The sequence below is a fragment of the Podarcis erhardii genome, assembly GCF_964252035.2.
Source record: "Podarcis erhardii genome assembly, chromosome: 10".
Classification (NCBI taxonomy): Eukaryota; Metazoa; Chordata; class Lepidosauria; order Squamata; family Lacertidae; genus Podarcis; species Podarcis erhardii.
The window spans coordinates 24,634,534-24,660,512 of record NC_138500.1 but is presented as its reverse complement, the minus strand read 5'-3'; the positions used below and the strand labels follow the sequence as shown (position 1 = coordinate 24,660,512).

Below are 25,979 nucleotides of genomic sequence, written 5' to 3'. Positions count from 1 at the left end.
AGAAGGACAGAACCTTTTTTATGTATGCTACAGCAGCAGCAAGAGTACTCATTGCAAAGCATTGGAAGACGCAAGACCTACCCACCTTGGAAGAATGGCAGATGCAAGTAATAGACTATATGGAAATGGCTGAAATGACCGGCAGAATTCGAGATCAAGGAGAAGAGCAGGTGGAAGAGGACTGGAAGAAGTTTAAAGTCTACCTACAAAAACACTGTAAAATTTTTGAGTGTTGAGGACATTGAAAAGGAAAAGGAGGGGTTCTAGTGACTAAGTTAAATAAGACTACAAAGGGAGGGACTAAGAATGAAAATGAATAAAGAATGATCTTGCTGAACTAATTATTACATAGAATACAAGATCGGGAGGCGGGTGGAAGTAAGGAAAATAAGGTTTTGAAGGGTATAATTGGAAAGTGAGCTTTTCTTTTTTTATGCTAAAATTTCCTTTTTCTCCTCTTTTTTTGTCTATGTTCTTTTTTTCTTTAGTAATGTTTGTGGATTTTTATGTTGGAATGGAAATTTGCTTTTTTGTTCTTTTTGTGTGTGTAAAACTCAATAAAATATTATATACCCATGTGCTGCTTGGGTTTTGCACCATAAATACCCACATGGGAGAAGTAGAGGGTTATAGGTTGGCAAGTTATACTACAGAATTAAGACCAACTTGTTTTTAACATGGAAGAAAATTTCCTGGGTCATTAATATGTGGTGGAATTCATGGCATCCGGGCTGTGCTGGAGGAGGGGGAGACCAAATGTGAAGCCTTTGGGGGCTGGATTTGGTCCCAAGATCTCCTGTTGCCACTACTACATGAAAGTGCATTTGGTGATATTTTACAGTATGCTGGAATTGGAGGTGACTGACCATATTATATGTACATGTACGTGTATGTGTACTTATTCATTCATTCATTCATTCATTCATTCATTCATTCATTCATTCATTGTTGTTAGGTACCTTGATCTTCTACGACAAAGTGGGAGCTAACTTAAGGAAAACATTGGCAAAATGGATGAATTAAAACATTAACTCAGCAGCCCAATCTTAGCCTAATATATGTTGATTTTGGTGGAATTTTCCCGACTTCTTGTTTGTTTGTTTGTTTGTTTGTTTGTTTGTTTGTTTGTTTATTAATTTTTACTCCACATTCCTGTCCAGATATGGGAACCCCAATGTAGCTTTAAAAAAAAAAAAAAGTTAAAAAGAAAAGACATGGCAGATAAGAATCAGTTATCTAATTTGCACATCTCAAAACAATATGTGAACAGAAACATTGCTATCTTTTGAAATACACACTTCTCAGAATTTTGAAATGAAGCTCTTCAGCCAAGTAATTTATGCAAAAATTATTACCCCACCCACCAGACTGGGTTGCCCCAGCTACTCTGGGCAGCTTGCAATAGATAAAAGAATACAATAAAACAGCAAACATTGAAAATGTCTCTATACAGGGCTGTCTTCAGATGTCATCTAAAAGTTGTATCATTATTTGTCTCCCTGACGTCTGAGGGGAGGGCGTACCATTGCCGAGAAGGCCCTCTGCCTGGTTCCCTGTAACTTCACTTCTTGCAGTGAGGGAACCACCAGAAGGCCCTCGGGCTGGACCTCAATGTCCAGGCTGAACGATGAGGGGTGGAAAACAACACACAAAAACACATTACATTAGGGGCGAATCGCTTCACAAAAATGTGTATACATGAGGAGAAAGTAACACTAAAATTCAGATGAGATCTCATGAGGATTTTTATTATTACAGTATTGCAAAACTGATGTGGAAACATGGAGAACTGAAGTTAAAAGTTGCAAAAACAATAAACCAAAATTGGCACACACCCCTATCCATATTCCATTTGCCCTCCTCTGGTCAGGTGCAGTTGGCCATTGTCCTTCTTAACATGTTACCCCTCTTCTGTTTCTTGGAATAAGGATGCCAGGAGCCAAGATTCCACGTACAGGATGGTTCCAAAAGCAAGACCAGGTCACGGTTCAGATCGAGCTTAGCAGAGTCAAGAAGAGAGGCAAAATCCAGTTACAGGCCAGGGCCAAACACACAGGGAAGTTAGACACGCCACACAGGACCTCAGCCAGTCAAGAAGCTGGAATACAGACTCTGTTTGATCAACTTTTCCAAGGGACTGAAAGCTTTTATCGAGAAGACTGATAAGCCCCTCTCTAGGCACAGCTGGTAGTCATCGCAGCTACCTGAGAAGCCAGGACAACTTGTGAGGAAACAGTGTCTGGCAAGTAGCCCATTACTTTTGGATTTCTTTCACCCTACCTGGTTCTTCACCTTCATGCCTTGGCACACTCTTGGGCTTAGAGCTGGCTCAGCTTCTACCTTTTCCACACGTTAGTCACTTAGTGACTTACAACCAAAGTGGTGGCAGATGAGGTGGCAACGGGTGAGATGCTGTAAGACCTGACTGTCCCGGTTCAACCCCCCTGCTGTCTGATTCCATCTGTTCCTTCATCTGGTAGCCTTCAGGGAGTGGCAGGTCCTCTTCTGATGGCCTCCTCTAGGTGGGGAGGGATGACAGCACCCAGAATTAGAAAGAGTACCCCAGATGCGCTTATCAGTTTGTTGAAGGAATTTTATATACCACTCCTTTACCCCAGTGTGGTTTACGGTGCAAATCAAAATAAAGGAATGGCAATAATAGGTCTAATAAAAGAATGAAAACAAACAAATGAATAATGCAACTAAATGCAAATTATATCTGTGAAAGCTTCAATTCCACTGTTTAAAGCACAGCAGCCTTTCAACACCTAGAATACAAACCATTAAAATGCCTTAAGGAATAGAAACACCTAAAAGATGCCTAAAAGTTTGCTCGCTTGCTTTTTAATTTTTTTTTATTAATTACATTTATTGCTTTCCTCATAAAGTAAGTGTCTAGGTGACAAACAGCTATATATTTTGGGAAGTTGCTGTGAATTTGCACACTTCTTTTTACACACTTCAATTATCATTGCTACCAAGGCGAAAAGCTTTAGAAAGTTAATGTCCCTTCAGATGAACGCAGGGCATGGATATTTCTCTGAGGGTGGGACAACCTGAGAGAGAGGAATACCAACCATAACCTCACCACTAGGAGATGTTGAACATGAAGACATGAATTGGGGTTTGTGCTGAAGACTTTTGCAAGTAATTAGGCTCAGGTGAGAGATGTTTCTTGCATACACAGAGTCATAGAATCATAGAGTTTGAAGGGACCACAAGTGTCATCTAGTCCAAACCCCCTGCAAAGCAGGAATCTCTTGCCCAACGTTGGGCTCAAACCCACAACCCTAGGATTAAGAGTCTCTTGCTCTTCTGACTGAGTTAAAAAGGTAAAGGTAAAGGGACCCCTGACCATTAGGTCCAGTCGTGGCCAACTCTGGGGTTGCGGCGCTCATCTTGCTTTATTGGCCAAGGGAGCTGGCATACAGCTTCTGGGTCATGTGGCCAGCATGACTAAGCTGCTTCTGGTGAACCAGAGCAGTGCATGGAAACGCCATTTACCTTCCCGCCGGAGCGGTACCTATTTATCTACTTGCACTCTGACGTGCTTTCGAACTGCTAGGTTGGCAGGAGCTGGGACCGAGCAACGGGAGCTCACCCCGTCGCGGGGATTCGAACCGCCGACCTTCTGATCGGCAAGTCCTAGGCTCTGTGGTTTAACCCACAGCGCCACCCATGTCCCATTCTGACTGAGTTACCTCATAACAAATCAGACTATGGGTCCATCCCTAGCCTAGCATTGTATGGCAACAGATACTTTCTAAAGATCTTTTAAGCAGAGACAGCAGATTGACCTTCTGCATAGAAAGCAGGCACCCTACCATTAAGCTATGACCCACAGCTTTAAGTTTTGCCACAGCTGAAGGAAAACACAGCATTGTATGGAAGAGAACATCAGCACTGCTGAGAAGTCAGCCCTGGACTGGCGCTGCAATCTCAGCCCTCTCTCTCTCTGTAGGAGAATTTGGAAACCTCTTGCTTTGCTTCTCAGCGGCAGCGGCAGCAGTTGTGAAATCTCAGGAGGAGGATGGGGCCACCCAGAGTGCGTCAGTTTATCAGCTGGACAGCTGTGATGTGTCTGCAGATGCCAAAGCATAAGCTTGCTGGCAGGAAAGGCAGAGATTGTGGCCAGCACATACAGAAGAGGCTCCTGAGTTTCTGTTACACTTAAAGTCAGAGCCAGCTTTCGGACCTGCTCATAATCATATTGAACCACCCCAGTGGCACACACAAAAGCTGACTTAGTTGAAAGGGCCGCAGCAGGGTTTTGTTTAGGTGGGTGTATCTGAACACCAGTGTACAGATGGCGGGGAAGCTACCATGCTTGTTCTCGGACATAGGATATGCTCTCAGAAACAAGTTAGTTGGGTTGGGTTGACCCTAGGCTGAGGCAAAACACAGACCAGGAGTTAGAAACATAGGAACGGAGGAAACTGCTTTATACAGTGGTGCCTCAGGTTAATTCGTTCCGGAGGTCCGTACTTAACCTGAAACTGTTCTTAACCTGAAGCACCACTTTAGCTAATGGGGCCTCCTCCAGCTGCTGCTGCACCGCCGGAGCACGATTTCTGTTCTCATCCTGAAGCAAAGTTCTTAACCTGAAGCACTATTTCTGGCTTAGGAGAGTCTGTAACCTGAAGCGTATGTAACCTCAAGCGTATGTAACCCGAGGTACTACTGTACTGGGTTAGACCATTGACCTCAGTATTGTCCACACTGACTAGAAAAAGCTCTCCAGGGTTTCAGACAGGAGTCTCTCTTAGCCTACCTTGCCTGGAGATGCCAGGGAATGAATCTGGGACCTTTTGCGTGCAAATGCTCTACCATGGGGTCATTCCCTAAACTTAGATATGACAGCAGCTTCTTTCCTGTTAGAACAATCAATACACCAGTCCTGATCCTACAGCTATGGACATGGGAGAGAAGAAAGTTATCCCTGCAAGAACGTCTCCTTCCTAGAATGGAGGAAGCCCATTTGCCAACAAAACAGAAAATGCATGCCCCCCAACATTCCTCAGGTGAAAATAGGGGCATTTCTCACTCCTCCCCCCCCCCAACTGACCCTCCTTGACACCCCCATTTTTTCCTCCACCACCACAGCAGTGGGATGCAGCAGACACCCCCTCCACCACCCCGAGAAAAACCCTTAATCCCAACTTTATTTTACTTTATACTTTAGTAGATTTACAAAAAGGAAAACACACACCAATAAACAAATTTCCGAAAAGGGCAAGATTAGACATGGATGCACAAAGCATTTTTTAAATAATAAAAAAACCAAGACTCCTTGTGCTCCGCTCCGCTCCCCCTTTCATCCCACCCAGGGCAGCCCTGCCCTCTGCCTACACCTCAGAGCTGGAATGAGCTGAAGTCTCCCCTGACTTACCGGTATATTTAAATCTGAGTTGAAGAAGAAATTTGGGGTCATGATTCTCACCTTGTATTTGAGGATGAGCATTATGGCCATGTACAGTGGTACCTCGGGTTACATACACTTCAGGTTACATATGCTTCAGGTTACAGACTCCACTAACCCAAAAATAGTACCTTGGGTTAAGAACTTTGCTTCAGGATGAGAACAGAAATCGTGCTCCGGCGGCGCGGCAGCAGCAGGAGGCCCCATTAGCTAAAGTGGTGCTTCAGGTTAAGAACAGTTTCAGGTTAAGAACGGACCTCCGGAACAAATTAAGTACTTAACCCGAGGTACTACTGTACTTGTATTCTGAATCCAGGAAATACAAACCTCTGCTCTTTGGATACCATGGAGAATTGATTTACACATTGTGACAATGGGGTTTCTTTTACACACCTTTTTTTTCTTACATCTAAATCCTACCAGTCTGGGTTTTTTGATTTCTCCAAGATCTATGCTTGCCTGTCTGACTCTACTGCTGGTGATTTCTCACACTGGTAGCTGGTGCCCTTTGGGAATGGCAGGACAGAAGGCAGGGAGCCCAACAGTTGTTGTTTAGTCATTTAGTCGTGTCTGACTCTTTGTGACCCCATGGACCAGAGCATGCCAGGCACTCCTGTCTTCCACTGCCTCCCGCAGTTTGGTCAAACTCATGCTGGTAGCTTCGAGAACACTGTCCAACCATTTTGTCCTCTGTCGTCCCCTTCTCCTTTTGTGCCCTCAATCTTTCCCAACATCAGGGTCTTTTCCAGGGAGTCTTCTCTTCTCATGAGGTGGCCAAAGTACTGGAGCCTCAGCTTCGGGATCTGTCTTTTCAGTGAGCATTCAGGGCTGATTTCCTTGAGAATGGATAGGTTTGATCTTCTTGCAGTCCATGGGACTCTCAAGAGTCTCCTCCAGCACCATAATTCAAAAGCATCAATTCTTCGGCGATCAGCCTTCTTTATGGTCCAGCTCTCACTTCCATACATCACTACTGGGAAAACCATAGATTTAACTATATGGACCTTTGTCGGCAAGGTGATGTCTCTGCTTTTTAAGATGCTATCAAGGTTTGCCATTGCTTTTCTCCCAAGAAGCAGGCATCTTTTAATTTCGTGACTGCTGTCACCATCTGCAGTGATCATGGAGCTGAAGAAAGTAAAATCTCTCACTGCCTCCCTTTGTGGTGCCAAAGCCAATGAGTGACAGAACCAACTGATTCTGGTTTTGCCCCTATTCTTCTCCTCCCTGGTGAGTTCTGGAAGGGCAGCACTAAAGAGGAGGAAGCTGAAGGGCAAGGTGATCCACTGCAGGCTGGTGGGGGCTGGCTAATGGCGGACTCAAGTTGGTGGGGCAGAGGCCGATTCACCATAAAGGACCAGCCTCCATTGATCTCTCATTTATAGAGTTTTCATTGCAAGCCTTTTCTTCCTACTGCATCTTCCCGCTTTAGACAATTCAGAAGAATCTGTTAAACTCATTGTACACATTATTTGGACATCTATGCTATTTTAGAACAGAAAGAGAATCCCAGAAGCTGTCTAAACCAGTCCTTAAAAAAAAAAGCACATCCAATCACATCTCTTATCCCCGTATTCCTTGCCTTGCTTATCTTTAAGTCAATGTGGGAAGTGATAATGGGCTGGTGAACAGACATAAGGAGAAGGAGTGATTTGATGGTGGAGAAAGATGACTTTAGCAGAGGCTTTCCAAAGTATTTGCAATAGCAACTAATTATAAATCCAAACATTGGCACAAAACCACGTAAACAGAGACTGCTGTAAGTATATTGAAATGTACTTTATCCGATGGCATTTAAATTCTGGTGAAAACCACATTGGCACTCTTAAATGCCCCCTTTGTTATTGAAACTCCCTTGGACGTTAAGCTTGAACTTTACATCGTCTGGAGATGACCTTACGTCATCTGAAGCAGCTTAATTTAATTTTCATAACCTATTTGTGGTGGGAATCTTGTGTGCCTTGATTTTTCAACCTCAGCAATGTTGGTGTTGTTGTTGCGCAGGTTTCAATTTACAAGAAATCCAGAAGCTGCGAGGAGCATATGATTGAGAAATGGCCAAATTTCCACATGCATATGGTGGTCATACAGGTCACATTATGTTCATACAGATCATAAGCTGCAGATGAATAGGAATGGTAGGAAGTGGGGAAGAAGACAGGGGTCTGAAAGGAGGGTACAGGTGAGGCTCTGGACACAGGTGGAGATCCCAATGGATGGAGAGACTTTGGGAACCAAAATGGTCAAGGGACTGGGACAGCTCGCCTATGAGGAAATCTATTTGTAGGGTTTTTGTTTAGGGGGAAAAAAAAGTCAAGTAATTGGAGACATGCTAGAAATGTACAAAAAGTTCTTCTCCGCCTCTCAGAACATTAGAATCTGGGGACATCAAATGATGATGAGTGTTGGAAGATTCAGGGCAGACAAAAGAAAGTATTTCTACATGTACATAAGCTATGGCATTTGCCTCCACAAGACGTAGATATGGCCACAAACTCAAGCTGCCTTAAAAGCAGATTGGATAAATATCAATGGCTGCTAGGCATGTTGGCTATGCTCTGCATCCACTATCAGAGGAAATCTGCCCCTGAATGGGAATCATAGATGGGGAGAGAGATGCCAACTCAAGGCCTGTTTGCTGACCAGTGTGAAGGCAGGATGCTAGACTAGTAGATAAGCCTTTGGTCTGATCTAGCAAGGCTCTTACGTTCTTATGAACCAAAGCCTACAGGTGGCACCAAGGCTGTAACCATTGTGGGGCTCACCTGAAGTACTGAATCACCCCACCTACCCCCACCCTCAAATCCAGGCCCTTCAGTTTGTGACACATGATAGCTTCTATATGGAGAATGAAGGTTCATTTTTAAAATAGGTAGAATTCTCTTTAAAATGAAGTCCTCCAAGTCATACCTCAGTAGTTGAGCCCATGCTCTGCATGCAGAAGCCCCCAACTTCAATCCCTGGTGCCTCAAGTTAGAAGGATCAGGTAGCAGGTGATGGAAAAAAACCTCTGGAGCCTAAGACCTTGGATAGCTACTTTCAGTCAGAGTAAACATTCTGGACTAGATGAATGGATAGTCTGACAAACTGTATACAAACTGTCTGGCAGTTCAGCTTATATCACTCCAAACTCTTGATTTGCACAAGTCTCCCCATTCAAGATCTCCCCTTCCCCACCATCAATCATGCTTACATGATCTTTAATAAATCCTCTTGTACTTACTTTTGTTGTAAACATGGAAGAGTAATTGAAAGACATCAATGGAAGCTTAAGGAAGTTATTTATTTAAGAAAGGTGTTGAGTCTAAGTAGATAATAAGCTTTTGCACTTAAATCACATTTCTTTGCTCAACTTGCATGTGTTTGAGCTAGCAGTTCAAAAGCACTGAAATACACATAACTAGGGGCTTGAGCACAGGGTTCTAAGTTTCTCTTGAATGGGAGTAAATTATTAGTTTTCCATTAATTTTTTAAAAGTCTCGGTGGAAGGCAGCCCCACTCAGTCAGGAAGGCTGCAAAACACTTTGAGCTATCACCAAAGTTCTTCAGCCAGCTGAAATGCAACCTTATAATTAAAAATGCAGATAATGCAACAGACAACTGTTGCCTTTTAAAGTAGGAATCCTATCAAGCAACCTCATCAACAGAAAGTGAGGGAAGTATCCAATCTCAACGCAAAAGCCTTCCTCTATCCCAATGTACTTCACAAAAGAAACAGGGCCTGGCATATACACCCTGACATAGCTCAGTTGGTAGAGCATGAGACTCTTAATCTCAGAGTTGGGGGTTCGAATCCCACGTTGACACCAAACCACATAAACAGAGACAGCTGTAAGGATGCTGTACTTTGTCTGACGACATTTAAATTCTGGTGAAAACCACATTGGCACCGACTGAGTTTTCGGAATGGCATATGCTGAAGGAGTCACCAAACATCCTATATGATATAGCTCAGTCAGTGGAGCATGAGACGCTTAATCTCAAGGTCGTGGGTTTGAGCCCCGTGTTGGGCAAAAGATTCCTGCATTGTAGGGGGTTGGAGTAGAAGACCCTTGCGATCCCTACAATTCTATAATTCCATGATCAGCAGCCTAGGGTTGAGTCCATCAACATTTACTCAGAGTAGACCCATTGACTTTAATGGACCTAAGTTTGTCATGGCCATTAATATCAATGGGTCTACTCTGAATAAAGATTAAATACAATCCACAGAACAGAAACCTGAGCACCATCTACCCTGCCTATAGCTGCTGCTGCTGCTGCTGCAGCAACAGCAACAGCTGGTGAAAAAAGCATTCTCAAGGTTATGTAGATTGAATCCCCTGCATACTTTATAGTCTGCAAAGAGTAAGTGCCAAATTCCACCCAATGTTTCAGCTACATTGCCAATTCCTTTAAAGACGGGGGGGGGGAGCCCTCCAGAAAGGACCAGAGCTTCTTTAGAGATGCAGTGCTGCTCTCCCCAGTGCAATGCACACTATAATTTAAGGCAGTGTCATCAGCAAGAGAGGGCCAGAAACTTCACCCATCAGGACCGAATTACAAACCTAACCCTTCCTGTAACAACGCTTTTTGTGGATAGCTGCCCAAAAGGCCGGGAAAAGGAGCCCGTATTAAATGTCACACAAATCAGCCACATATGTATATAATTTTTAACATTTCACATTAATTTCAGCTTAAAACATTATCCTTCTTGAAGGTGTTGTCGGTCATAGCCTTCGGGCAAGAGTTCAACGCAAGGACAAGGCTTCCCGGCAGTTATCTTGTTTCTGTTCATTGCCGTGTTCATCAGCGGCAACCAATCTGTGTTCTTTACTCGGACTGAAATGATTGTGTAGGAGGGGGGAATCAAAATTATTTCCCTTAACTTAAATTTGCTTCAGCTCATAGGAACACTGGAAGCCTGGGAAGCTGCCCTCTTCGAGGCCAGATGCACATCCATTTAGGGCACCTGTGTTAAAGTGTTATTATTGCTATTATTTCTAAAGTCTTCTGATCAGTGCATATATTCTTTTTAAGGTAAAAGGAACAACTTCTCTTAAAAACAAAACCTGTGAGCACACCCATCTCAGGCACTCAGCAGGCAGTTCCCACAAATTTCAGGGGTAGATGTCATATTGGAACTCTTATCGGGCTTTCTTCGGGTCAGGAAGGACAGGCAGCCAGGGAGGCTGCAAGGCACTGGAGAAATGTTTAATGGAAAGATGTAGAACACACACACACCCCTCAGCCACCTCACAACAGAAGGCAAGCTCGGTTTTGCATCCACTGACAAACAAGGCCGAGAAATGGAAACTTGTTTTGCAAGGGTAAGACTTTTAGGAAACTGGAATAAAGTTTTTGGCACAGTGCTAGCTTGAAACCTACTGTGATATCTATACCTACACAGTGCTGTTGGCACAGTAAGACAGTAGCTGCAGTTTTATATCAGCAATCTCCACTGCTGATGAGATGTCAAAATGGTCAGCTGATGGGGAGCAGATGGTTTTCATGAAAGGCTACTAAATCTTTCAGCTTCACAACTGGAATTTTTGCTGATATTTCTGCTTTCCTAAAGAAAATAAGGAATTCTGCATGAGCTCTTTTGACTGGGTCATGACCAGATCAGATTCACTTTCCTGTGGCCTTTTGGGAAGATACAGCTTAAGCCATTTTGCAGGTACATAAACTATCCCGCATCTAGCTTAAATGTTTCAGTGGAACCCTCTTTCTTGGAACACCAGGTTCAACATTTTGGTAAATACCAACATTTGAAAAACGTCTTTAAAACAAGTATCAAGGGTTTACATACAATAAAAAGGGGAACTGGACGTCCTGAAACTGACCACATGGATGAAACTTTAAAGTGCAAGTTTACTGGAAACTGCTGTAACTTTCTAGTAGCGTTGCAGTGATTTTGTAAAATGGTAAATTTCCAAACATTTTTCAAGATCCATTTGGAAATGATTAAGCTCATGTTACTTCCCTCCGTGCCATTATTTAAGAAAATGCTTCTCTAGAAAGAGGCATTTTGAGGCCTTTTCAGTCAGATCACAGTGCAAACAAAATGGCTTCTTTTTTGCTATGCCTCTGAATACTACTTTCTGGGAATTGCAGGTGGGGCAGACCACAGTTGTACTCAGGTCCTGCTTGGAGGCTTCCCACAGGTGTCTGGTTGGTCACTGTAATAACAGGATACTAGACTAGGTTGGCCATTGGCCTGATCCAGCTGGGCTCTTATTATGCTCTTAGTCTATTTACACACTATACCTTTGAAGCATCTTCAAAGCACATTTCACCCCTTGAAGAATTCTGGGCACTGTAGCTTGTTAAGGGTGACTGGAACTCTGTGAAGGGTACACTACAGTGTCTGGCATCTTCCACCCAAGAAATTGTTAAAGAATTTCATCTAGAGAAAGGTGGTGAAATTGTCTCCCCAGTTTTCCTGCTCCAAAAAAGTAGCAAATTTGAGGTTATTTGTGCAACAGCTCTAGATCTCCGAATCCATAAACAACTGCTGCATTCGAGGTTGTCAGGAACATCCTCGCAACACAACAAAGGAGAGCTCTCAAATCCTGATATTCTAACTTCATTTGTGTTGTGGATCAGAATGGTATCTGCTTGTCAATACTCAGTAAATGCCTCGGACAATGCAGATTGAATGCTGTAAATCCCCTGTTGTGTTTTACATGCAGTGGTTTCCAGGCCAATTCCCTTCTGAAAAACTGGCTTGCTGTCTCATAGAAGTAAGAAAAAGTGTGACCAAAGCTTGTCACATTGTTTAAATGAAGTTTCGCATTAAGCTTAGCTTGATGGCACACATTTGTACATCTTAGACAAAATTGTATTGTGGTTTCTAAGTGAGACTTAAAAAATCACATTACACTTAACAAAATATAAAGTGCCATAGTACGTAATGTTGTATTTTACAGTATCATGATCTTTAATTCTTTTAATTTAGAAATCCATGACGTTGCAACATCATACAATATGTAATTATACAAAGGAACTTTAACATAACCATAACAATAACAATACAGTTCACAACAATTTACTTACATGCCGAAAGAGAGAATTTACAAACACATTAAATACATTTACTTAGCAACAACAATTGGGGACAGCTTAAGCATGGCGGTGTCTCAGTAATAAATCTAAACATAATATTTTCTAGAGAAGAGATGGTTTTGTATTATACCTCTCTGATCATTCACATAATGCAAGGAAGGGCTCTATGTATCTGCAATCTTGTCTCTCCTGCCTTTGCCCCTCATTTTGTTATGTACTGTGATTTTTAAATGTTGGGTTTTGTTGCGTATTGTTACCTGATGTGAGAGCTGTGGGTGTGGGCAGGACACAAACAGATTAAGTGTATTCATAGGGCTTTAAGTGTATAAATAGTTGCTTTAGTGCAAGGTCTGACTGCACTGGCTACCAATTAGTTTCCAGGCCCAATTCAAAGTGCTGGTTTTGACCCATAAAGCCTTAAATGGCTCTGGACTGCAATACCTCAAGGACCTACCTGGACTCTCCTTCTTAGTTTGCCTCCTCATCAAGAGGTCTGGAGGGTGGTCTTCTCTGCAGTGGCTCCCCATTGTGGAATGCTCTCCCCAGGGAAGTTCACCTGGCACCTTCATTGTACACCTTTAGGCAAAAACTTTCCTTTTCAACCAGGTCTTTAGTTGACTTGATTTGTATCCTATGCCCTTTTAAAATATGGTGGGTTTTTGTGGGGGGTATTGGGTTGTTGTTTTTATTTTGATTGTGTATTTTGTAGTTTTATATTTTGATTTTATTCTGTGAACAGTCCCAAAACCTCCGGGTATAGGGTGGTATATAAATTCAATAAATAAATAAAAATAAATAAAAAATCAGTGCAATGGAATTCCCCCCTTGTGCCCCATGCCAAATCTGCTACAGAGTGTTGGGGAAAACCCAGAAGAGAGTAAGGGGGAGCATGTAGGAAGGAGAGGGGGAGAATGCTACATTTGCAAAGAGAAATCCTTGCTCTGATGGATCATTTTGCTTAGTGCTCCACTGAATACAGCCCATATATATAAAATATAAATTTATATATTCATTGGTTGCTTTTCTGCCTGAAGCAGTTTACTTCAAAGCAGTTTGCTCCAAAACACAACAATAAAATATAACAATTAAAAATAGGAATGGGAGCCAAGATCAGCTACCATTCATATCTTTCTATGTGATGCTTTTCCTTTTTAAAAAAAGAAAACCAAATGACGAATACATGGCCACATAGACATGGGTGCACCCGAATTATGCTTCTTATGTAAACTGCAACCCTGGCTCCCCCCTGTAAAATGCTATTCCTATTATTGCTGGAGAGCAGTTTAATCAACCTTATCTTCCTGTTCTTTTGTGTTTGCATACCAGTTTGTTTGCCTCTCATTTCCAGTGCTATCTCATTTTCATGCCTTCTATACAAAATGATAGAACGATGTCAAGGGCGTTCAATGCCCCAGCACAAAATTCTTCTCTTCCTTCTCTGGGGAGCCCTGCTCACGACAGCAAGGTACTACTGGCTCCCTAACACTGTAAGGCTATGTTAAAACTAGTGATGGCGAAGATGCACATTTGTTCCGTGTTGTGGCGTGATGAACCTACCCATTCCGCCCCTCTCAGATCCATGCATGTATTGGAACATTAATCTGTGGATCAAGTCACACATTTGAGGATCCAATGAGGACATGGATCTATACAGTACTTACAAGGTGGTCTAAGAACTACCTTTATCCTTCTGTAACATTTTACAGCTCCTTTGAAGCAGCCAATACCTGCTCTGTGACCTCATGCTAAAAGAGGCTTTTTAAAAAACCATCTTCCATTTACTGAAAGCGTTGCTGGCATCTATGATGTCAATCCATTTCTTAACCAAATGGGCTTGTACATTCTTTTGTATACAGTACTCTCATTCCACCCTGTTCTAGGCTTTTTCAGCACCCAAAAAATAAATAAATTCATTATTGTGTATTCTTAAAATGGCCAATAATATATATGTTTTTAACTTGCAAATATCCATATCCAAGGGCATGCCTTTTATAAAACCTGTCTGATCTAGCTCAATATAATTGGAGATAATCTTGATCTCTTCAAAATGGTACTCTGTACTGCCAGTACCTGATGACATCATGGCAAACATCATGATATGGCTATTGTTATGTACTGAGTTGAATAGGATCCAAAATGCAGCAGTCTGATTGGTCCTAGAACAATGCAGAAGTATGATTGGTCCGCAGGAGCCACCCAATCCAGCTCCAGGTGGAAGTGAATCCACAACCTGCTTGGCCTACAGGAGAATCCCGGAATTAGCCAATCATGTGCGGCCCATTGTGTAAATAATGTATATAAAGCAGACATTTGGGGGGAACCTTCATTCCTCGTTCCTATGAGCTGAAAAAAGAGCATGAAATCCACACTCAACTCCGAGTATATTTCAGTTATATAATGCTGACAGTAAAAAATAAATAAAAGCACCCGCAGCAGTACAGATGGGAGGAGAAATCATGACAGCAACAGTGAAACTGGCACCATGGAAGTAATTGCTATGCAAGATTCACTGCAAACAACATGACTGGAAATTATGTTTTTACCTCCAGCATTAAAGTGTGGTTTGGAACTTTATCTCGCCCCCCACATACATGGGGCAACTTTTCAGGTGGATGGGATCACCCATCTGGCATCATAATGATGTCAGGTCAGGTAATAGACACTTGCGAACATTGCTCCATGGGGAGCGATCATTTAAAGGGCACAGCGCTTCCCAAATCAGCTGATTAGCCCAAATGCCCAACAATCAGCCTCCCAAACACCAAGCCTAGAGCTTGCAAAGTACCACTTTGTGTCAGACACTAAAGAAACTGTTATGTTAAAGCAACAAACTGTGCTATGCAATCTCATCTAGACTTTTAAGAGATTTGTAAATTGACATAATATGGGATTGATAATCTACCAGCATGCTAGGACTAACTCATGTGTATAAGCAATTGAGAATTTCAACATTGGTGGAAGGAGAGTTTCCCTTGGATCACTGGGAAGCCAGTACTAGTTAAAGACTGAATACAGTTTTATTGATCATACCAGTAGATAAATTGGCTGATTAGCAACCCTGAGACATGATAAGGAACCTGAAAATAGATTGCATTGCTAATTTTTGTAATTTTTTTCTAAAAAATTGTTGCCTTCTAGTACACAATGGGGGAGCCAGCCAGCCAGCCAGCCAGTTGACAGGAGTGCAACTTCTTCCGATGCCACAGAGAGCGGGAAACAATCCAGGGAGTGTTTCCTGGCCGCAGCTGCATGGGGGGAGAAGCTCAACAACTTTGGGCCATCTCCCCTCATTTTCTTAAAATCGAGTTGCTAAAAACGGGGGGGGGGGTCCTTATACACGGGGGCATCTTATAGATGGAAAAATACGATATGTCTCTCCCAGAAAATTTTGCCAATTTATCCAGCCTAATTGTTTTTCTGCCAGAATCACAGTAAATTATAGCCAAAGTGAATATTGAAAAGACTGTAATCCTTCTCTGATGCAGGTTTGAAAGTTACAAGGTTCCAGCTGGGTTTTAGATGTCAAGTGGCATTTTCAAAATGGCTGGAATGGCACCTCTTCATTTCATCATTGTTATCAATTGCTAATAAGCTGCAACAGCCTCCCAAACTTTTATCTGCGCAAAATAACAAGGAATGTACACAGGGCACACTAATACAATGTTCCAAAAGATGAACAGTATTCCAAAAGATACTGTGCTCACCAAAGAACTAGAATTAGCAGCACTGGTCCAAGACTCTTCTTCCTGCAGTGGAACAGCAAAACACATCCTGCCACAAGCAGTCAAGGTGCATAGAATCCAAGGCCAGCCCTGATATTTGGGTGCCAGAAACAGAAAATCCTACAAGTGCCTCTCCCTTGGAGTAAAATAATATAAATAGCATCATCATCATCATAATCATCATCAACAACAACAACAACTTAAATGTCTAAGAATTTGCTGCCCTTTTATGATGCCCAGAATTTGCTTCTGCAGTTTGTGTTGCCACCAAGGGGAGGCTCTTCACACAGTTTAGCAAGCTGCTTTGTGAAGCACCGCCCTTTCCTTTGAAAGGGTGTGGGGCAGGCATAGGCAAACTCGGCCCTTCAGATGTTTTGGGACTACAACTCCCATCATCCCTGACCATTGGCCCTGTTAGCTAGGGATGATGGGTGTTGTAGCCCCAAAACATCTGGAGGGCCGAGTTTGCCTGTACCTGGTGTGGGGTTTGGAGTTTGAGGAGCTTGAAACAAGAGGGAAGGGATTTGAAGCAAGCTGTGAGGGGATAGGTGAAGGGGTGGGTGAGGGGGGAAGGGCAAAGGGGCAGGTGAAGTTGGCAAGTGGAGTGGCAGGGGTGATAGCCCCTATAATAACAACAACAACAACAACAACAACAACAACAACAACAACAACAACAACAATATTGCATCTCCTTTGGGAGCTGATATTTCCTTTTGTTGACTGCTGGAATCATTGGCTTTGTCTTAATTAAGAACAGCTGCAACAGTTGCCATTGAAACTCATTGTGAAGCTGACCTAGCAATACTTGCCGGGCAGATGTACGACAAGGAGAAGCTGGCAAGTTACCCAGAGCAGTTCTGGCCAGCACAATTAAAGGAAGTTGTCAGCTGTGCCATTGGAAATTCCCATGAAAATCAATTACACACTGAAGTGACAGAAACACTGCGTTGTTGGAAGATTTACTTAGCAATTATGAAGAGGGAAGTTTAGGGAAGTTTTTAGTGTTCGACTTTTTATTGTGTTTTTAATATCCTGTTTGAAGCCACCCAGATGGGCGGGGTATAAATCATCATCATCATCATCATCATCATCATCTTTCTAGGTGACTTTGGACAGATGGCCTAAGCAAATTGGATGCTGCAATGGACCAGAGTCAGTTACTAATGGCTGTTGTGAAATGATGAAGTATTCCTTAAAAGCATGATCTCCAGATCAAAAAAAAGCCTGTGTTCCCTTGCAACTTTTCTCAACCGTTGCTGAAGAAAGTTAACAGAAGCAAATGTACGAGAGACTATGCAACTATTCAACAGGAGGGATATTTAGCATCTGTTACCCTCCCCATCACTACCTTATGTTTGTAACATGGCAGCCTCCATTGGCCTGTTCTTTGGTCCAATGTGCTGGACTGAAAAGTTGACAAGACCACTGAGGCATGCTGGGAAATCAACTCGCCTTCACCCTTTCCCCCTTTCCCTCGTGACCAGACTTCCTGGCTCCTCACTCTGATGTGTGGCAATAAAGGGGGAACTGATAAAAATTGGCAGAAACAAAGGTTTGCTGGGTTAATTCCTTTCACCAAGTAGTCCCCTCAACTCAGGAAACAGTTTGTTTTCTTGCCAAATACATATGATGCGAATTAATGACAAACCTGAGTCAATAAGACAACACCTGGTTGCCAGACTTCCTGATAAATCAGGAACTAGTATTTAAAAGCACGTAGGCATATCCTCAGGTTCACCTGACAAGCAGTCAGTCCATCCCTACCACCTTCCTGCCTCACCTTACCCCTTCCTCCCATGAATGCCTATGGGACTAAACCCACAGGGAAAGGGTAGGTTTTGGCTCCTCACTCACACCAATGTACCTTCTTCTCCTGGACTCTACACACAGACCGTCTTCTTGAGAAGAACATCAGAACAAGAAGGTAAACGATTCTATTGCCTCATTGTGATCATCCTAACTCAAGGCTGCTACACAGCAGATGTTGTGTCTCTAAGAGCTGAAAATCACACAAAAACCTAAAGCATAGGATTCCTAGTAGTAGGACCCAGTTCTGGTTTTAGCATGTGTGTGCTAAAGCATGTGGGAAGGCAGCGCGAGGGCTGGGGTGGCACCAAGTTTTGGCCTTGCACCACAGTACCCAAGTCTGCTGGAAGAGTTACATCATTAAGTCTTCCCTTTGGGTTTTGTTGAAGGATGAGCACCTGGAAAGGCTGCAGTGGTGAGATATTTTGTAAGCCGAAAGAGAGGAAACTCACAAAGCCCCACCTGAAAAAATAATATTGACATGACCAAAGCCCTGCACCTGCCCATAAGTATTTCATGAAAGTTTGCTCATCCTTTTTGTGATTTCTGGTGCTATTTCTTTCCTAATGAATTTATTCTTTTCTCATGAATTCATGGAGAATGACCAGGAGGAATTATCAGCACGGCACTACTGAAAAGGTTATTGGCTATTTCCAGCACAGAGGCAGGCAACTTAAGAATTGTCTCAGCTTCCATCACTATCCACTATCAGCTGCTCCATTTGCTGCCATTCTCTTGAAACTTTCTATTTCGTTTTTCTAGTTCCAGCAACTGTTGTTTTGGCAGTAAAGATTACGGTAATCTTTAAGAAGATCTGCCTGAAGGTCACAAATGTTTTGTGAAGGGAAAACGGGCAGAGTTGGATTATGGGAGGAACATGGGGTCCCTTGGTTGGCTCAAAAAGAAGCTGAAAATAAAGGCCAACCTTTTATTCTGATTTAATAATATTTACATTCTTTTCAGCTCATAAGCATAAAAACACACAAAACGTCACATCTGGTGCAGAAGGTTGCTTCATATAAACCATGACAGGATACATCTTGTGAATAAGAGAAGGATTATATTTGCAGGTGATTGATTTTATTTTATCCTAGGTCTGGATGTCAATCCATAACTCGTCTGCAGTTCTTGTCTACGCTGCTTATTTCCAGGGGTTATAAAGCAGTACTGTAGTTCAGTAAAGTTCCCCATGTTTCCTTGTCCTCCTGTTACTCTCAATAACTTTGTTAATTTCTCTGCTAATGCAGTACCATTGGTCTGGTCCAGCCTTCCTCAACCTGGTACTCTCCAGATGTTTCAGACTAGAACTCCCATTAGCCCCAGCACAGACATGCTGATGGGATTTGTAGTGCAAAAGACTTGGAAGGATGTTCTAGTGACAACTTTTTGTGTCTCCCAGTTGTGAGCTATGACTTGTCAAGTGGCTGCTGTCATGAGATGTAGGACCTAAGGATCAAGAATCTTGCTATACCCAGAAAATATTTTTCATCTAGAATTGGCTTCCATTGTGCTAATATACTCCTATGGTGGATCATTCATAGAATCATAGAACTCTAGAATTCGAAGAGACCACAAGGGCCATCTAGTCACTCCAACTTGAAGTAGCCACCTATTTATTTCCTTGAAATAATTCATGTACTGCTTTTTTCCTTCTAATATAGTGGTTGCTGACTCATTTGCAACGCATCATCCACAAAGATTCTCCGCCCAGAAATATTGTTGATTTACATATGAATGTATGCAGATTTAATTGACTGAAACTCTCCTACATAGGAGAGAATGCTTCTTCTACTATAGTGTTTGCTGAAACATGTACACGCATCGTCTGAAAACAAGTACACATACATTTTTCTTCTCTAAATTTGCAAAATATAAGCAAATTTGGTTAATAAATTGCTGAAACACATATGGTTAATCTGTTAAGATTTATTTTATGGTTGAGGTGTTTTACATTTATTAGTCATATGAGTATGACTAGTATTTTACCTTCAGGCTACTCCCGGCATAGAATCGCAGGATAAAAAAAAACAACCACTCGCTTTTCACTAGTCATTGTCATCCTAACTAACGAATGAAATTAAAAAAGGGTGCAGCTGGTGACAATGGCAACAGCTGCAAGCACTGCCTGTGTTTTAGCTGTGCTTGGGCCGGCTGTTGCCCCAGACCCTTTGTGACATATATGCTTTGTCAAATTTGCCAGCCTTGGTGGTAAAGAAAATTTGAAACGGATGCCATTTTTAAATCCAAACAAACATCACCATCCTCGGTCAGAGGCAGCAATGCTTCTGAACCCCAGTTGCTGGAGACTGCAGGAAGGAAATGACCGCTCCCCACTTAAAACGGGGGGCGCCCTTTGCGTGGACGCGTGCAGCCCTGGATCTGGAGTGGCCCCATCAGCATAGGCTTTGCCTTCCCTCAGGTGGGATACCGGAGGTCTCCGCCTACCCCAGTGAGTTGTCCAATCCCACCTGGGGGAAGCATTGCCAGGGAAACCAGGCCAGGTAGGGGGAGGGATTACCTGCCCACACAATAGAGGGTGGATCTTACCTGGTAATCCTCACTTGGCTCCAGAGCTTCTCCCACCCTACCCACCCTCAGTTAATGTCTTCTTTTGCAGGTTAACTTTTCTTCATAGGTTTTGCAGGTTAACCTGTCTCCACAGGTATGCGGGCGCTGCTACGATAAGGTCGCTGTTAAAGGGCCGGAAAGGAATTTCCCTGCATTGGCAGGTTTCGCCTTTCCCGTAGCAAAACGTCACAACTTTGGCGGTATCAGACCTTGGGCGGAATCCTTTAGTCCATCTTCCTCTTTGCGGCGGCGATACCAGGGTTCCCCGTTAAAGGGGTTTTTGAAGGGAGGCTTTGGCCGTACGCCGAAAGGTCGTCATTGCTCTCCCCTGCGGCGGCGTAACGGGGGCGGCTATCTCTGCTTGAACATATGTTCTCCAGAGCCGGCCCATCCCCCCCCCACACTGGATAACCCTGATGCTCCCTAGGTCACCGGCTGGGGACTGGGGAGGGAGAACGCCCAATGCCTGAGCCAAGGTCTACCCACATTTGAAATTTAATAAAGTTGTAGCCAATTTAATCCCATAGCACGTTGTCTAGAGTCGTTATTCCGCATGACGAGGGGGAACACTCGGGATCTGGGGACTCCGCCTGTCCGCGCAAAATGCTCTTGCCCTCAGGTCTCGCTTGCGGGTGTCCCACAGACCCCTGCCTTGCCACTGTGAGAACAGGATACTGGACTAGACGGGCCCTTGGCCTGATCCAGCCAGCTCTTCTTAAGTTTGCAAAGGATGCGGAAAGTGGGTGGGTGCAGGGAGTACAAGGTTAGGAAAGGGACCTCTTTATCTGCTTCATTTAGCTGCATCCATCTCCTCAGAGTATTGCGAAAGAACGATATCAATCAACATTTGATGATCTCCTTCTACCGGTCCACAATAGAAAGTGTCCTTTCATACTGCATCACGATGTGGTACGCTGGTTTGACATCAACTGATAGGAAGTGCCTACAGAGGGTGGTGAATACAGCACGAGATATTATGGGCTGTACCGTGAATCCGCTGGATGAAATAGCGGAAGAACGTTGCCTCAGGAGAGTGAGGAAAATTCTCAGGGATGAGTCACACCCTAGCCGGCACTTTCTTGATCTCTTGCCCTCAGGCAGAAGATATAGAAGCACGATTAGCTGCACCAACAGGGTAAAGAACAGCTTCTATCCGTGGGCTGTTAGGCTGCTGAATGAAAAGATAACAACAGGGCAACTGACTTTTGGGTTTGGTGGGTGTGCGTCAGTAAACGAGGGGAATTAAGACTAAGAGAGCTGAGTGGGGGGTGCTTGTGTAATCTCACTGTATACAAGTTGTACAAGTGACAATAAAGTATTTCAATTCAATTTCAATTCAATCATTTCAAACAACAGTGCTTCTTTTTGGGGATTTTTCAAAGCCACATACATTTGGTAATATCTTCCCATATACACAGCTCAATGGGGGTGAAATTTGCCTCCTTGTGGAGGATTAAAAGGGAAATAAGCCGTTCTTTTGCTTATAGGCCCTGCCACCCTGCAGGGCACTTGCCCTCCACCTGGTCCCACTCCTGCCCTCTTCCCTAGCTTCCTCGCGCCACTTTTCCTTCTTCTGCAACGGTGTTGCTGGTGGTCTATTGCGTGGCTCACCAGATGTTTTCCCCATGCTATCATAAGATTATTTTTAAAGTGGCTTCTTAGAACAGATGCTCCAGTATCCTTGCCTTGGCTTAAAGCGCTCTGTTCGACAAACAACAACAACTACGGAAAAAGAGCAGATTGCTTTGCTGCTGTCCTTTTGATCTGAAGGGGAGGGAGGGGAGGGGAGGGGGGAGAGAAGAGGGGAAGAGGAAAATCCCACACACAAATGAGGCTGGCTTGCACTTTGGACCCTTTGGCAGGAGAGCACCTGGGGCGGTGGGTGTCTCCTGCTTCCCTGCTCCTCATCACTGGTGCTGCCTGCAGATGTTTCATCGGGGCCTTTCTTCTGAAGCCTGCGCTTCCCCCTTGGTGACCTAGTCCCTCACTCCCACTGCTTTTGTTTAAGCTCGTGTTCAGCAGAGTGTCAGCACTGCCGGTTCCAAAGTATTTTCCAACTTCTGCCAGCATCCCGGCTTCATCACCCGCTTATCCTCGGTGGCCAGTTCTAGTTTGCTTGCAGGTCGTTTCTTACACGTAAACGTTCTGGGTCAAAAAAAGAAAAGAATAATAACCATCTTGCCTCCCCCCTGGCCTCTTTAGTACGTTGTAGGGGGGTGCTGATAAAATCCTGGATGTGCCATTAACAAGTGAAGTGTGCAGTAGCAAAAAATAAAAATAAAAATAAAAACGTTTATATTGTTACGCACACCCCAATCCCTGAGCAGCAAGAGACTCCGGGGGGGCGGGGGGGGCTGCCCTTTTCCAGGGTTCAGTTTCCTTGCAGTAAAGGTCATCGGAGGCTGTGGTGTCTTTAGAATATATGGTTTTACCAGCATGTAGATGCAACCCCAGATGGAGACGCAGGTGGCGCTGTGGTCTAAACCACAGAGCCTAGGGCTTGCCAATCAGAAGGTCGGTGGTACGAATACCCGTGATGGGGTGAGCTCCCGTTGCGCAGTCCCTGCTCCTGCCAACCTAGCAGTTCGAAAGCACGTCAAAGTGCAAGTAGATAAATAGGTACCACTCTGGCGGGAAGGTAAACGGTATTTCCGTGCGCTGCTCTGATTCTCCAGAAGCAGCTTAGTCATGCAGGCCACATGACCTGGAAGCTGTATGCCGGCTCCCTTGGCCACTAAATCGAGATGAGCACCGCAACCCCAGAGTCGGCCACGACTGGACCTAATGGTCAGGGGTCCCTTTACCTTTAGATGCACAACCAGGGCACAACCTAAACATTTCAGCAGATCTTGCCGCCCCATTAAGTTCCCAGGGAGAACCTAACAACATCTGGGATGCCCCATAGGCTGCATCAGTCTGCCTTCAAATCACTGGGAATGACAAGTGGGGTGGCGCTGCACCCAGATTCAGCTTCTGGGCTTCCCATAGGCATCTGGTTGGCCACTGTGAGAACAGGATGCTGGACTAGATTGGTCATTGGCCTAATCCAGCAGGCTCTTTTTATTTTCTTATGGAATAGGACTGTGCTGCAATTTATTCAGCCAGTCTGGCCCAAGCTTATTAACATTAAAAAAAAAAAAAAAGTTAACATTTAAATATTCAGATTGATTTTCAATGCTTCCTTTGAAGGCATGCTAGAAAATTATCTCAATCTATTCCAAGCAAAGCCCCTGTTTGTTTCCCCTCATATTGTCCTTTAATTATATCCATTTGTGGGTTGCTGCCCTGCAGCAATGTCAAGAGAGCACACCCAAATTGTATTAAGCTCAGAGGAGTGGTTCTATAAAAGGTTCAATAAAATCCATAAGGTGAATTTAAACGGGAAACAAAGAGCAATTTCGTAGCAGATTTCCTCTTGCATGCAAACATCTTCCAGCTAATGGAATTGCAAAAAGGTATTTCAGAAATCTTCGTTTTTGCCATTTGGCACAAGATACATGATTGAGTCATAGTGGTTACACACATTACATTGATTTGTGATATCCTCATTTACTAATTCGCACACAAAAAAATCTTAAACCAGTTCGTGAAACTCTGAAACAATAGATACAATAAGGACCCCACCCAGAGGGTGTTGGGCTTCTGAAATATCAACCTGTGCCATCATACAAGGGGTAGAGAGATCAGCAACAGCAGCAACAGCAACAGCCCTCTCTTTCGTCTTTCATCCTCCACACCCGTATCCTCTCATTCCCAGTTTGGAAACAGACATTGTGCACATGTAAGTACATGCAAGTGAATGGAACCAGCTGTTGTTAACTGCCACTCAGTCACGGAGTTACAAAAGCAGCATGGCTGAGGTTTGCTTTCCCAGGGAGATGCTGACTTTAGGGTTGCATTCCTACCATACATTGAAAGGACATGGCTTTCCCCAAAGAACCTGGGGAATTGTAGTTTACTCCCTCACAGAGCTACAACTCCCGGCACCCTTAACACACTACAGTCGGTCAATAGGAGCATATTTCAAACCTCCTTAATTTTAATTTGCTTGCGGAAGAGGTACACGTAAGGTACAACAGTCTACACCAGGCATGTCCAAAGTCCATTTTGGGGGTTTAATCCTGCCCCTGTGGCAGTTTATTTCCTGAGGTAAAATCAAAAAAGGTCAACAACTTTGGTCAGCCCTTTGGTCAGCCTCCATGGCCCTTCACTTCATCAAATCTGACCCTCTTTGAAAAAAGTTTGGACACCACTGTTCTACACCCATGTCACAGTGAAGAACACCAAATAATAAAAGGTGTGTGTGTCTTCATGCCTTCATCTGTGGTGTGGGTGTGGGTGTTTTACCCTGTCCTTCACCCTAAGCCAAGTTTCATGGATTCTATGGTGCCTCTTTTGACATGTGAGATGTAACATGTAACATGTGAGGTGTAACGTTACATCAGATAGTGTTCACGTATCTGTCTTTTCGGTTGATGAAAAGCTGTGTTCTGAGAGGATTGTGAAGGTTTACAGTGAATGTGTACACACTCTACCCACTGGTGTGAATGGAACATATGGGATGCACACACAGAAAATACACATGCGGAAAGTCATTTTCAAATTTTATTTGTAGCACACAACAGAAGAGCAACAACTGGATAGCACTAGGTGCCGCCTGTCTGGAAGTAGTCACTTACAGGTGGGGAAAAAAACACTTGGAAGTAGTTCTTGTACTAAGAACTTGACTTCCCCCCTCCTCTGCCAAATAAGATGACATGGGTGCTGTATTCTCCACTGCATCACTGTTGGAAACTTCAAGAAAGAGGCACTGATAAAAGTTCACTCTTATCCAAATGACTAGTACTTCTTAAAAAAATTCATCTGGGTTTCCTGTTCAATTCACATAGCACTACAACCAATAGACTGAAGCTAAATCCTGAAAGTGTGTTCCAAGTTCTTGAGTCCAGGAGGTGGAATGATAGCCTGTTCTGGACAGTCCCATACCCCTCTGGAAGGAGCAGATCTGCATCTTGGGGGTGTTCCTGAACCCAACAATGTCACTGGAGGTCCAGGTGACCTCCCTGACTAGGAGAATGCCTATTTCCATGTCTGGCTGGTTTGCCAGCTACAGACATTCTTGGGCAGAGATGACTTGGCTATAGTACTCCAAACTCTGGTAAACAATCAGAAGGGATTATTGCAATGCACTCAGCTTGGTGCTGCTCTTGGAAATGACTCAGAAACGTCATATAGAACCCCTCTTTTAAAACAGCCGCACTTGTTGCCATGTTAGTGCTTAAAGCCCTAGCAGACTTAGGCCCCAAGTATCAGAAAGACTACCTACCTCCTTTCCTACAGACCCTCAAGAGGTAAGACCAGCAGAGGGGACACTCTTGGTGCTTCCATTGCTCTCAGAAGCTTGGGGTGCAATAGTC

General features: G+C 43.7%; 1 long non-coding RNA gene across 1 annotated transcript; it reads right to left on the bottom strand.

Moving 5' to 3' along the window:
* Nucleotides 1-14,254: 14,254 nt before the first annotated feature.
* LOC309351409 lies at nt 14,255-20,046 on the bottom strand. The gene is made up of 3 exons (XR_014160837.1): nt 19,981-20,046; nt 16,171-16,324; nt 14,255-14,347 (listed from the first exon to the last, which is right to left on the bottom strand). It is a non-coding gene; the product is annotated as an uncharacterized lncRNA (long non-coding RNA).
* Between the last annotated feature and the right edge of the window lie 5,933 nt (nt 20,047-25,979).